At 56.5% G+C, this 12,110-nt stretch overlaps 1 protein-coding gene across 13 annotated transcripts in view; it reads left to right on the top strand.

Annotated features, from left to right (window-relative positions):
- Nucleotides 1–6,610: 6,610 nt before the first annotated feature.
- Nucleotides 6,611–12,110, top strand: part of PRRC2B (proline rich coiled-coil 2B) — a 66,361-nt gene continuing 60,861 nt past the window's right edge. For 7 of the 13 annotated variants that reach the window (XM_045575148.1, XM_036420444.2, XM_045575149.1 and 4 more), the window contains exon 1: nucleotides 6,613–6,774. The gene's annotated coding sequence lies outside the window, so the exon portion shown is untranslated. Of the gene's footprint in view, nucleotides 6,775–12,110 lie in introns of all 13 variants that reach the window. The other 6 variants (XM_045575150.1, XM_045575151.1, XM_045575153.1 and 3 more) reach the window with 4 other exon arrangements.

Genomic DNA, 12,110 nt, shown 5'->3' with positions numbered 1-12,110 from the left:
TCCCCTTTTAACTCCTTTGGAAGTGTGACATTAGCACATGCACGGTGTTGTGCAATCATGGCCTCTGTCTGGTTCCAGAATGATTTCATCATCCCGTACGGAATCCCACATCCATTACACAGACTCCTCCTCCCCGCTCCCAGCCCCTGGCGGACACTGGTCTGCTTTGCTTATCCTGGACATTCCGTATCTGGCTTCTTTCTCTCAGCATAATGATTTCAGGGTCCATCCCTGTTGTAACGTGTAGCAGAACTTCATTCCTTAAAGCACAGCCTAGAGAATATAGGCAAGGATCGTGGGATAACTATATTACAGGCAGGAAGGGGAAATATCAGGGGAACACTTTGCAGAGTGTATGACGGTCTAATCACCATGCGGTACACCTGAGACTAACACAACATAATACTGAATGTCAACTGTAATTGAAAAATAACATTTAAAACTGGTTAAAAAAAAACACACCTCATTTCTGTTAGTGGCTGAGTGGGTATCATACACACTGCAGGATGGGGGGTTAGAAACACGTTTTGTTTAACTGTCATCAGTTGTGGGCATGTGGGTGTTGTGAATGCTGATGCTATGTGCGTTCACGTGTAAGGTTTTGTTTGGACGTCTGTGTTCAGTTCTTTTAGGTATAAACCTAGGAGTGGAATTGCTGGGTCCTCCGGTGATGCCACGTTTAGCTTGTTGAGAGACCACTGAACTGTTTTCCACGGCAGCTGCGCCTTTTTACCCTTCCACCAGCAATGCGCAAGGCTCCTAACACCTCTACACCCTTACCAGCACTTGTTAATTGTCACTTTTCTATTCCAGCTGTCCTAGTGAGGATAAAGTTGCATTTCACTGTGTATTTTAAAATATATATATTTTTATTGATTTCAAAGAGGGAGGGAAAGGGAGAGAGAGAAACATCAGTAATGAGAATCATTGATTGGCTGTCCATCTCCCCACCCCCTCATACTGGGGATTGAGTCTGCAACATCGGCCTGTGCTCTTGACCAGAATCGAACCCGGGACCCTTCAGTCCTTAGGCTGAGGCTCTATGCACCGAACCAAACTGGCTGGGGCCCTACTATGGTTTTGGTGTGTATTTCCCTGATGGCGAACGATGTGAAGCATCTTTTCATGTGCTTGTTGGCCATTTGTGTACCTTCTTTGGGGAAATGTCTAGTCAACTACTTTGTCTGCTTTGTCTTGTTTGCAGTTGACTTGTAAGCATTCTTTATATATTTTGGGTGCTAGACCTTGATCAGACATACGGTTTGCAATTGTTTTCTTCTATTCTGTGGGCTGTCTTCTCACTTTCTTGACATTGAATAGATATTGAGATATTTGTTTTTTTAAATATATTTTTATTGATTTCAGAGATGAAGGGAGAGGGAGAGAGAGAGAAACATCCATGATGAAATTGAATCATGAATTGGCTGCCTCCTGTATGCCCTTACTGGGGATCGAGCCCACAACCTGGACATGTGCCCTGACTGGGAATTGAACCTTGACCTCCTGGTTCATAGGTCAACGCTCAACCACTGAGCCAACCTGGCCAGGCACCTCACTCTTCTTTTACTCCCCCATCCAGCTTTCCCTCCTCCCGTACCCCAAGTCTTTCTCTCGGTGGAAAATGGAGATCGAATTCAAATTGATAAGAATCATGTATGATGTGGAGAGAAATTGCCACACTCTCTGCCCAGAAGACGCTGCTTCTAGCTCCTGTGTGTCAGTTGTGGAAACCCAGATGCTGGTGTGAGCGCCAGAGTCTGTGCAGGGCCCCGCTGCCTGCTCAGACTGAAGCATTGTATTTTTAGCTGCAGGCTCCCACCCCTCCTGGAACGCACATTCCCTGGGATGGGGCCACCCCCCAGCCTGCGGGCCCTCACAGGCCCAGACACGCCCATCTCAGGCCTGGGTCCAAGCTGGCCCCTCCATCCAGACAGTTCTTCCTCCGTCTCTTCTGATCGCACTCTCCACTCTGCCTCCAAGGCCTGGGCAAAGGAGCATGCACCCAGAGGTGCCACCTCTCCCCAGCTGGAATCTTCCTCCCCTCCAGTTAATATGACCACATCTTCGGAGCTGAACTGGAGACTCAGTCTCCTCTCATGAGCTCAGCTGCACAGCGGAGAACAGTGCAGAGAGCAGGAACACAGGCCCGTCCGAGAGGCCTGGGGCCGTGTGACCTACCCACCATGCGGCCTCACACTCCTCTTTCCGATTGCACGTGAGCTGTGGGCCCGCCACCCGCTGCCCTCCCGCAGTTCTTAGCCGGAGGAAGCAGCACACCGGCCGGCACCTGAAGGTGCTCAATAAATGCAACTCTCACCGGGGGAGGGAGGAAAGAAGTCCGGCAAAACCACAGCATCTCCAGGCATGGAAGCGCGGAAGCGTTTGGGGCCGGGGCTGGACATGGGACCAGCAAGAGTCAAATTCCTTCCCTGAACCCCAAGATTCTCTCTCGCTGTATTTGTTTTCTCTTTCATCCCGTATCCTCTCATTAACCTACTATGTGCCCCAGATGGTGAGGACCTGGGGAATTAAAAATGAAGGATTCAGCTGAAACCGGTTTGGCTCAGTGGATAGAGCATCGGCCTGCGGACTGAAAGGTCCCAGGTTTGATTCCGGTCAAGGTCATGTACCTTGGTTGTGGACACATCCCCAGTAGGGGGCATGCAGGGTCGATGTTTCTCACTGATGTTTCTAACTTTCTATCCCTTTCCCTTCCTCTCTGTAAAAAATCAATAAAATACATATTTAAAAAAATGGAGGATTCAGCACTAGCCGGCTCGGTTCAATGGTTAGAGCATTGGCCCGCAGACTGAAGGATCCTGGATTTGATTCTGGTCAAGGGCATGTATCTCGGTTGCTTGCTTGATCCCCAGTAGGGGGCGTGCAGGAGGCAGCCCATCGATGTTTCTCTCTCATTGATGTTTCTATCTCTCCCTCTCCTTCCTCTTTCTCTAAAATCAATAAAAAACATATCTATTGCCCTGACCAGTTTGGCTCAGTGGATAGAGCTTTGGCCTGCGGACTGAGGGATGCCAGGTTCGATACCGGTCAAGGGCATGTACTTGGTTGCAGGGACATCCCCAGTAGGGAGTGTGCAGGAGGCAGCTGATGGATGTTTCTCTCTCATCAATGTTTCTATCTCTCTTCCTTCCTCTCTGTAAAAAAAAAAATCAATAAAATATATTAGAAAACCCATATCTATTTATTTATATATCTAGCTATGTTTAAAAAATATATATATTTTAATGATTTTTTACCTTCCCACATCAATGTTTCTCTCTCTGTCTCTCCACCTCCTTTCTACTCTCTCTAAAAATCAATGGAAAAATATCCTCCAGTAAGGATTAACAACAACAACACACACACACAAAAGGAAAAGAAATAATTATAAGCATTTTACAAAAACCTTGTTTCAATGTAACAGAAGACAGTGATCACATTTTTTTGGGGAAAGCATCCTACCTAATAAAAGAGTAATATGCAAATTAACCATCACTCCGCTCAAGCCATGCCCATCAACCACACCCCCCCAGTCAATCAGAGCAAGTATGCAAATTAATCCCAACCAAGATGGCTGCAGCCACAGAGAGCAGTTGAGAGGCTTGGATTTCCCTGGCAATAGAAGAAGCCAAGCTTTCCACACACCCTGGCGGGCCTAGGCCTCCACTCAAGGATACAAAGTTTCAATTATAGAAGATAAATCCCAGCTAAGGAGCTGGAGAGAACAGGCTAGGGTTGCCCCCAGCAACGGAGGAAGCAAAGCTTTCCACCTGCTCTGGCTGGCCTAGGCCTCAAGGCTACAAAGTTTCAATGACAGAAGATACATAAAACCAAACAGAAATGGCGGCAGCCATGGAGTGAGCAGGGGGCTTGGCTCCGCTCCAGGCTACAGTTTCAATTGTAGGAGGTAAATAAATTCCAGATACCAGGGCCTCCCCTTGGGTCCCCAGGGGGCGTGGCTGGCCTGCAAACCACCACAGGCTTCTCCCTCAGGCCACCCCATGCCCCAAGGGAACCCCCACCCTGATCCAAGACACCTTTCAGGGCAAACCAGCTGGCCCCCACCGGTGCACCATGCCTCTATCTTATCTAATAAAAGAGTAACATGCAGATTGACCATCACTCCAACACACAATAGCTGCCCCCATGTGGACACCACAAGATGGCCAGCAGTAGGGAGGGACCAGGCCTGCATGAGAGGGCAGTTGTGGGTGATCAACCCTGTAGGGGAGGGCAGTCAGGGTGACCAGGTTGGCAGAGGAGGGAAGTTGGGGGCAAACCGGCTGGCAGGGGAGCAGTTAGACATCTATCAGGAGTGGTTAGGGGGTGATCAGGCTGGCAGGCAGAAGGGGTTAGGGGCAATCAGGAAGGCAGGCAGGCGAGCAGTTGGGAGCCAGCAGTCCTGGATTCTGAGAGGGGTCCCAGATTGGAGAGGGTGCAGGCTGGGCTGAGGGACACCCCTCACCCTGTGCACGAATTTTGTGCACCGGGCCTCTAGTGTTTCTATATAATTAGCTGAGAGGGAGGGCGGAATTCCCCTTCTGGCTCAGTTTGGGAGTCTGAAAAGATTTCTCCACCCATAAGAGAGCTGCAAATTTCCTCATATTTAAGAGGGAAAAAGTGACAACAACGAAATGAACGCTTGCTCATTGGCTCACGCCGATTCTCCCCAGCTTTGGACTGCATGGTCCCCTCATTCCTCACATTCCTCCAGCGTCCAGCTCTGGAGAGGAGCTGCCTCCTGGGGTCATGTTTCCTTGGATGTCTCCCACACTCGTGGGGAGTCTCTTGGGACTAAATAACCTCCAGGTCCAGCACCCATGCTCTGCTCTCCCCTCCCTTCCCCCTCCTCCCTCTGTCCTCTCTGGGTCCTCACTCGGGACGCTTTGGAGGGGGCCTTCAGACCCTGGAGAAACCCTGGAGGCCAGCCCTGGCGGACAGACAGCTTCAGACCTCAGTCCACCCCCTCCCACCCCCTCCCCCGGCATCCTGGCCTCGCCTCTCTCTAGGAAAGGCTCAGACCTAAGGCTGGCGCTAAGGGGCTCAAATCCTTGCTCCACCACCCAGGTCCTACGTGACCTTGGCTAAGGCCACGGACCTTCCGACCTCACCGTCCTTATCCACGGAGTGCGGACAGTAACCGCCATCTCCCACGCACGCAGTTACCGCCGTGAAGTGCTTAGCTGCCCGGAAGAGGTGCTCAGTAAAAGGCCCCTGTGGCGGTGTCACCCCACTGATGTGCAGGAAGAAAGGGATGTCCTGAGCCCGGGGGAAAAACCCCTGGGGTTTTGGGGTGTAAATAGGGCACCTGCTGTCATTTCACTTCCGGTGCCTAGCAGCCCGTGCTGTCCCAAGGAGCAGAGCATTGGGTGACCTGCCCCCCTCCCCCCTCCTCTTTAACCCGGCCTCCCGGCCTCCCGGCTTTTCTCATGTCCCTCTTGCCACAGAAAGAGGGCGTCCCAGGGTCCTTGCTGCTCAGCCTGGAAGGTCCAGGGCCAGACCCTCCTTCCTCCATTCAACAAACCAGCCCACATGTACGGAGGCACTCACTGTGCTAACCCTAACGCGGTTACTGAGGCTGGAGCAGGTTAGCTCTCCTCCCAGCTCCAGCTGTGTGGCTTGGGGCAAGTTACTTAACCTCTCTGTCTCCATTTTCTCAAAGGTTGGAATGAAATGAGAGAGGCCGCTCCAGGCCACTCAACAGGGGTACGGAGCAGTGTTTTTTTTGTGTGTTTTTTTTTTTTTTTAATATTTTTACTGATTTCAGAGAGGAAAGAAGAGGGAGCAAGCTAGACACATCAAGGATGAGAGAGCATTCATCAGCTGCCTCCTGCACGCCCCCTCCTGACCTGGAATCCAACCCTGACCTCCTGGTTCCTAGGTCCACGCTCACCACTGAGCCACACCGGCCGGGCTTTTTGTCTTCGCTTTTCCAGAAGACTGTTCTAGCTGCCAGTCTGTCTGGAACAGGAGGCCAGACCCCGGGAACTCTCCTGACCTCCGACCGACCCCTGACAGCCAGGGCGGCCCAGCGGCGCGCCCTGCCAGCCCCCCAGTCCGGCCGTCACGCCAACACGCGCCCCCGCGGAGGGCGGCCGGGCCCGCTCGGAGGGCACGGAGCGCCCCGCGCCTGCAGCCACCTGGCTCCGGCCGGGGCAGCGTCTGCTCCCTCCGCGCAGACTCCGGCGGGGCTGCCGGGGGCGCTGCGGTTCGGGGGGGAGGGGCGGAGATCCGGGCTCTCGGCCCCGCCCCCCGGCGCCCCCCGCCCCGGCGCCCCCGCTTCCGGCCGCCCCTCCCCCCGGCGCCGCCCCCTCGCTCCGCGCGCCCCTTCCCGGCGCCCCAGCGCCTCCGCCCGCCCCTCCCCGCGCCTCCCGGACCCCCCCCCTCCCCGCTTGCAGGGCCCCCTGACCCCCACCCCCCGCCCCCTCCCCCCGGCTGTGGCCCCCGCCCGCACCCCCGGCCCCCCGGCCCCCGCCCGGCCCAGCCCTCCGCCGGGCGCGGCGATCCCGGGGGCGCGGCAGGGGGCGCTGCGCGGGCGGCGGGGGCGGCGGGGGGCGGGAGCGGGAGGAGGGAGGGAGCGGGAGGGAGCGGGAGCGGAGCGGAGGGAGGGCGGGAGCGGGAGCGGAGCGGAGCGGCGGCCAGACACAGGCGCGGAGGCTCCAGCGAGCGAGGAGCGAGCGGAGGGAGGGAGCGAGGAGCAGGCACCCGCCCGCCATCCGCCGCCATCCCGCCGCCGCCGCCATCGCCCGGCCCCACAGCCCGCGGACAGACCAGGTGGGCGGCGGCGGGCGGGCGCGGGCGGCGGCGGCCGCTTTGTGTGCGGCCTGACTGACGGCCCGGCCCGGCCACCTTTGTCCGCGCGGCCGCCCGCCCGCGCCGCCGCCGTTGGGCCGCCGGGGCCGGGCGGCGGCGGAGGCCGGGCCGCGCCATTGTTGTGGCGGCGCCGCGCGGCCTGGTCGGCGGCGGCGCGGAGCCCGGAGCCCGGAGCCCGGAGCCCGGAGCCGGGCCGGGCCGCGCGGCGGGCCCCGGGGTCGGGCCGGATGCGGGCGGCCCGGGCTCCGGCGGCCGAGGGGCCGTGTGGTCCGGGGACGTGGGGCGGCTCTCCGGCCCCCTCCCAGCCGCCCGCCGAGGTGGGGTTCGGGGTTCGGGTTCGGGGGGCGGCGGCCGCTGGGGGTTTCGGGGCGCGGGGTCGGGGCCCCCCCCCCCGTGTCCCCGCGGTGGGTGGCCGGGCTGCGGTCTGGGTGCGGGCCGGGGTGTGGGGGAAGCTGCCCCCCGCTGCGGGGATGTTGACTAATAACCAGGATGTCGCCGCTCGGGTTTCTGCGCTGGTTTCCTCTCGGCCCCCTCCCCCTTTTCTCTCCCCTCCCCCTCGTCTCCCCTCCCCTCCCCCTTTCTCCCTCCTCCCCCTCTCCCTCCCCCTGCCCTCTCCTCCCCCCTGCCCTCCTGCCCCCCCCCCCCGGGGAGGAGCGGCGGCTGGAAACCGGGGCCCCCCCTCTTTCCCTCTCCTCTTTGTAAATATCGGGGGAGGCCGAGCCGCGGCGCGGCGGGAGGAGGAGGTGTTTTTCCAGCGAACGGTCCGCCGAGGGGGCGGGAGGGGGGCTGGGAGGCCTCGGAGGGTGTCGTTTGCTAAATGGCTGCTGGGAGAAGCCTTCTCTCGGCGCCTGCGATTTGCCTTCTTCAGGGTCTCACGAGCGTTTCCAGGCGGCTTTCTGCATCGCCATCCGCTGTGGCATCCCCTCGCCGTCCCCGCAGGGTTTCTCCAAGGCCGTTCAGGCCTGTCTGCAGGCCTGTGCTGTCCGCTGGGCGGGCAGGCCCGGGCCTGGGTGCCAGCTCCTCTGCCAGGGCACGGGGGTTCTCTGAGTGGACAGGGGCAGAGGGAGGCACATTGCATTCTCCACCTCGGCCGGTCAGGTCGGGAGGATGAGGAGGGCCTGGCACACAGTTGGGGTTCAGCAGTTGTTCCTCCTCTGCTGTGTGGACAATGGCCATCGAGCCCCAGGATGGAAGGCAGCCACCTGAGGTGCCGGCTGCAGCCACAGGTGCCGGCTGAGGCCTGGACAAGGGAAGGGATTCCGGGCACAGAATAGCAGTGGCCGCTTGATGGCTCAGGCCTGGGCCTCGGTGGGGAGGCCAGGGTGGGAATGCACTGGGGGGCCCTCAGGGAGGAGCTAGGTAGACAGGGTGATGTGGCCGTGGGTCCCTGTGTTTGGATGGGGGAAGGGGTTGTCCTTTCTGAGCTGTTCTAGCAGTGGGGTTAAGGCAGAGCTGGAATAGTACCAGGGACCAAGGACAACAAGCAAGGCCCAGGGGCTCTGCCTTGGGGGACAGCTGCCTTCCTCGCCGGGGACCTCTGCTTGTTTGGGCGAGGGTGTCTCTTGGAGCCTGGGTTCCGGCCGCTTTGGGGCAGCTCCTGCCTCTGAAATGAGGATAATTGGGCCTCGTCGTCGTAATGAATCTGTGGGGGCTCCCGGGAGCCTCACATCCCATTTGTAGCAGAGCGCTTCCATCCACGGGGGGCGATGAAAACGTTTGTTGTGTTTGTGGTTACCTAGTCTTCTGGTTCTTTTTTCCCCCTAATTCCTGATCTTTTTCTCCAGTTCTCCCCGTTGAGGGCCCTTGTGACTTGCCCACCCCCAATCCTGGCCCCACTAATGTTTTGATGGCCATTCCCCTGCCCGGCAGCCCCAGAACGGCTTTGGAGAGCCATACTGCCCAGCCGGACCCGGTGTCCCCGTCCACTGGCGGCCATGGGGAGGAAGGACTGACGCTAACGGGGGGAGCCTGACCCGTCTTGGCTGCGTGTGAAGGCTGAGACCCCGCTACCCCGGGCCAAGCCTGGAGCTTGTTTGTCAGTGAGGTGGTTGAATCCGGTGGTTCTGCAATCTGCTGGGGAGTTCGTGTTGGCTCTTTGGGCATTCCCACACCATCTTGGTTTTGTCCAGGTGTGTGTTTTGATGTCCTGATAACCCCTTTGTGGAAGAAGTGGCAATAGGGTGGCTGTCCTCCGTTCAGGCTCACCCCTTCTGCCTCTCGGCCCATCCTTTCTGCTTCCATCGTCCCAGCCTGGCAGGCTCTGGGCTGCTGGTGAGGGAAGGAGATGGACCGGCTTGGACTACCTGGGAGTTCCGAATGCACTGTGGGGGGAGGGCTTGTCTGCCCATTGTGTGGGCGGCCACCTCCTACAGCTCCCAGGCTCCTCAGGCCCAAATGGGTAAAGAAAAAGCCTGGAGAAGGAAGAGCCAGAAAACCCTGGGAGAGTGGAATTTCAGGAATGGCAAGTCTGAGCTAATTCCAGCTCCGTCTGCTGCTGGGGCCTGGGGCCTGGGGCCTGGCTGAGATTGGTTTTTTATTTTGTTGTTTTTGTTCTGCCTTTGGTTGGCCTGTTCACACCACCCCCTTTTAAAATGGGGTCCGCTTTTCCTGAAGGGTCAATACTTGTGAGGGTTTTTTGCACCTTGCACAAAGTACTGACTCACGATGCTAATGGCTGTGCAGGTTATATGTCTCCTTACTCTGCGTTTAAGATTGATCATTTTATGTCGGTTTCTATTTCAAACCGTAACAGGCCACGTGGGCCAGAACATGTGTTTCTAAATTTGATAACGAGGCTTCTTGACTGTCAAAGGTACGGGTGGGCAGGCGTGAACCAGGCCCAGGTACACGGACTTTTAAGCAGTGCATTTCCTCTGGAAAAGGGAGTTTCCCTCAGAGACCTCCTGGCTTTTGTGCTCTGAATCCCAGATTTTAGCTCAGGCCATCCAGACGATCATCTTTTCAAACCGTAACTCGATTTTTGTCTTCAGATTTTTCCCCCTGAGACGTGTGTAGCTTTAGGAACCTTGGTTCTGTCCTTTTGGACAAAGACATTAAGGCATTGCATGTAGTGCTGGAGCTCAGAAAAGAGCTGAGCTTGCTGATGAAATAAAATTCTCAAGACTAGCGTTTAGTTTTAAAAGGTGCCATCTGGACCCGGCCTCCACCTCCTGCCTGACCTGGAGCTGGAGCCTGGGCTTTGCTGCCCGTGGCATCCCTGACCTGTCTGTGGTGGCACCGGGGAGGACCCTGCTCCGGTGGGAGACCTGCCTGCGGGCCCGGAAGCCCTGGTTGAGTGGTTGAGTGTTGTTCATGGTACTTGTTGATTTGCCTGTGGCCCGAGCCTTGGTTTGTGAAGCGCTGCTTGCGCACAGGGTGTCGGGCAGAATGAAGGCCGAGTCGCTGGTCGCCCGCACATGCTCCGCTGCTTCCTTCCGTCCATCCCCCTCCCCCAGCAGCGGGCTTGGCAGCTCTGCTCTGGACCCCCTCCGCCTTCCGAGGAAGCCAACAGCCTTTCCTCTGGTGGTGGTGCAGAAGCGCTATTTGTTGCTTTTTAATTCACTGTCGTGCAGCAGATACTCCTTGACCCGCTATTATTTGCCAGGTGTTTTGCAAGGCCTTTTAATTACACTTCCCCCGTTTGTAAAAGTAACATTTTCACTGGGAACAAAAAATCAAAATACTGAAAAGAGTAAAGACAAGAATAACAATACAAATCACATGTAACCTGGCCATACAGTAAGGATTGGTGTATTTCCTTTGATTATGTGCTGGGTTTTTAAAAATTAGAAAAAAAAATACTATATATACTATGCACAGTATATAGTTCCTCTTAATTATAATGTAGTTCCCTAAGTTATTGAAAGCGTGATTTGTAGTTAATTGCACACTTGCTGTGATAAGGACATGACATGATTTGTTTAATCCTCTGTCATTAGACAGACTGTCCCCATTTCCCTTCTTAGAAACAAGGCTGAGGACCATTCCTGCTGAGACCCGTGGGTGGGCTGCTGGTTGTTTCCCACCAGGCGCTCCTGGCAGAGCGGGTGCTCCCTCAGCTCTGGCTCAGGACCCGCTTCTGTGAGCCCTGTCACTCTCTCAGCCTTGGGCACAGGTGGCTTCCCTCAGTTCTGGGGTCTCAGTCCCGGCTGAGCCCTGGGGTGAGTAGGGCTCGGGGTCTTACTCCTTTTACTGATGTGAGTCTGGCCAGGTGCATTGACTTAAACATTTATGGTTCCGGGGACAGGGATGTGGACACCCCACTTGCGCTCCTCGGGAGCTCATGATCCAGTGTGGGGAAGGCAGGTGCCTCCTTTTTTTAAATTTATTTTATTAATATATTTTATTGATTTTCCACAGAGAGGAAGGAAGAGAGATAGAGAGCTAGAAATGTCTATGAGAGAAACATCAACCAGCTGCCTCCTGCACACCCCCCCGCCGGGGATGTGCCCGCAACCAATGTACATGCCCTTGACCGGAATCAAACCTGGGACCTTTCAGTCCGCAGACCGACTGGCAGTGGGGGAGGGAATTACGTGCATCGGGCCCCTAGTTTCTAAGTTGAAATAAAAAAAATAGATGGGCCTCAGAGAGCTTGCTTTCCCCTTGGGATGTGAGCGTGATGAGGCCAGTGGTCCAGAGTGGTCAGTGGTTCAGAGTGTCCAGTGGCGGCCCGGCGGAGGGCAGCGAGGCCGGGGCTCGGGATGCTCCTGTTGACCATCTTTGTTCAGAAAGAGGGGATGGATCAGCGGGGCAGCTGGAAAAAGGAGGTCATCTCACGCTTTCCATGGTTGCTTTGTGTCTTCAGCGCTTTTTCAGGCAGGTGTTGTTTACATACAGCTCCGAGTTAAAAGCCCAGCTCTGTTCCAGGTAGTGCAGGAGCCCAGGCCTGCCTGGGAGGGGCCCAAACTGTGCCGGCCCGGCCTGTCTGTGCGCCTGAATGGGCTGAGTGTTCAGAAATAGCTGCGGCGGGTGGAGCCATGTCCTGAAGCATAACTCGGAATTTTCCCCCTGATGTCTAATTAATTACAAAAGCATACACACTCGTGCCCTGGCTGGTGTGCTCAGTGGTTAGAGCGCCGCCCCGCGCTCCAAAGGGCGTAGGTTTGATTCCTGGTCAAGACACCTGCCCAGGTTTCGAATCCAGTCTCTGCCTGGGGTTGGGGTTGGGGTGTATGAGGCAATCAATCCTGTTTCTCTCTTTTCTCTCTCGAATCAAAAACATCTCCTCGGGTGAGGATTAACAAAGAAAGCGCATACATACTCGTAACAGAAAAGGAAAAGCCAGCGAGAGCATG

The sequence above is a fragment of the Pipistrellus kuhlii genome, unplaced genomic scaffold (assembly GCF_014108245.1).
Source record: "Pipistrellus kuhlii isolate mPipKuh1 unplaced genomic scaffold, mPipKuh1.p scaffold_m20_p_68, whole genome shotgun sequence".
Classification (NCBI taxonomy): domain Eukaryota; kingdom Metazoa; phylum Chordata; class Mammalia; order Chiroptera; family Vespertilionidae; genus Pipistrellus; species Pipistrellus kuhlii.
The sequence above is the reverse complement of the archived record's forward strand: the minus strand, read 5'-3'. Positions and strand labels throughout refer to the sequence as shown.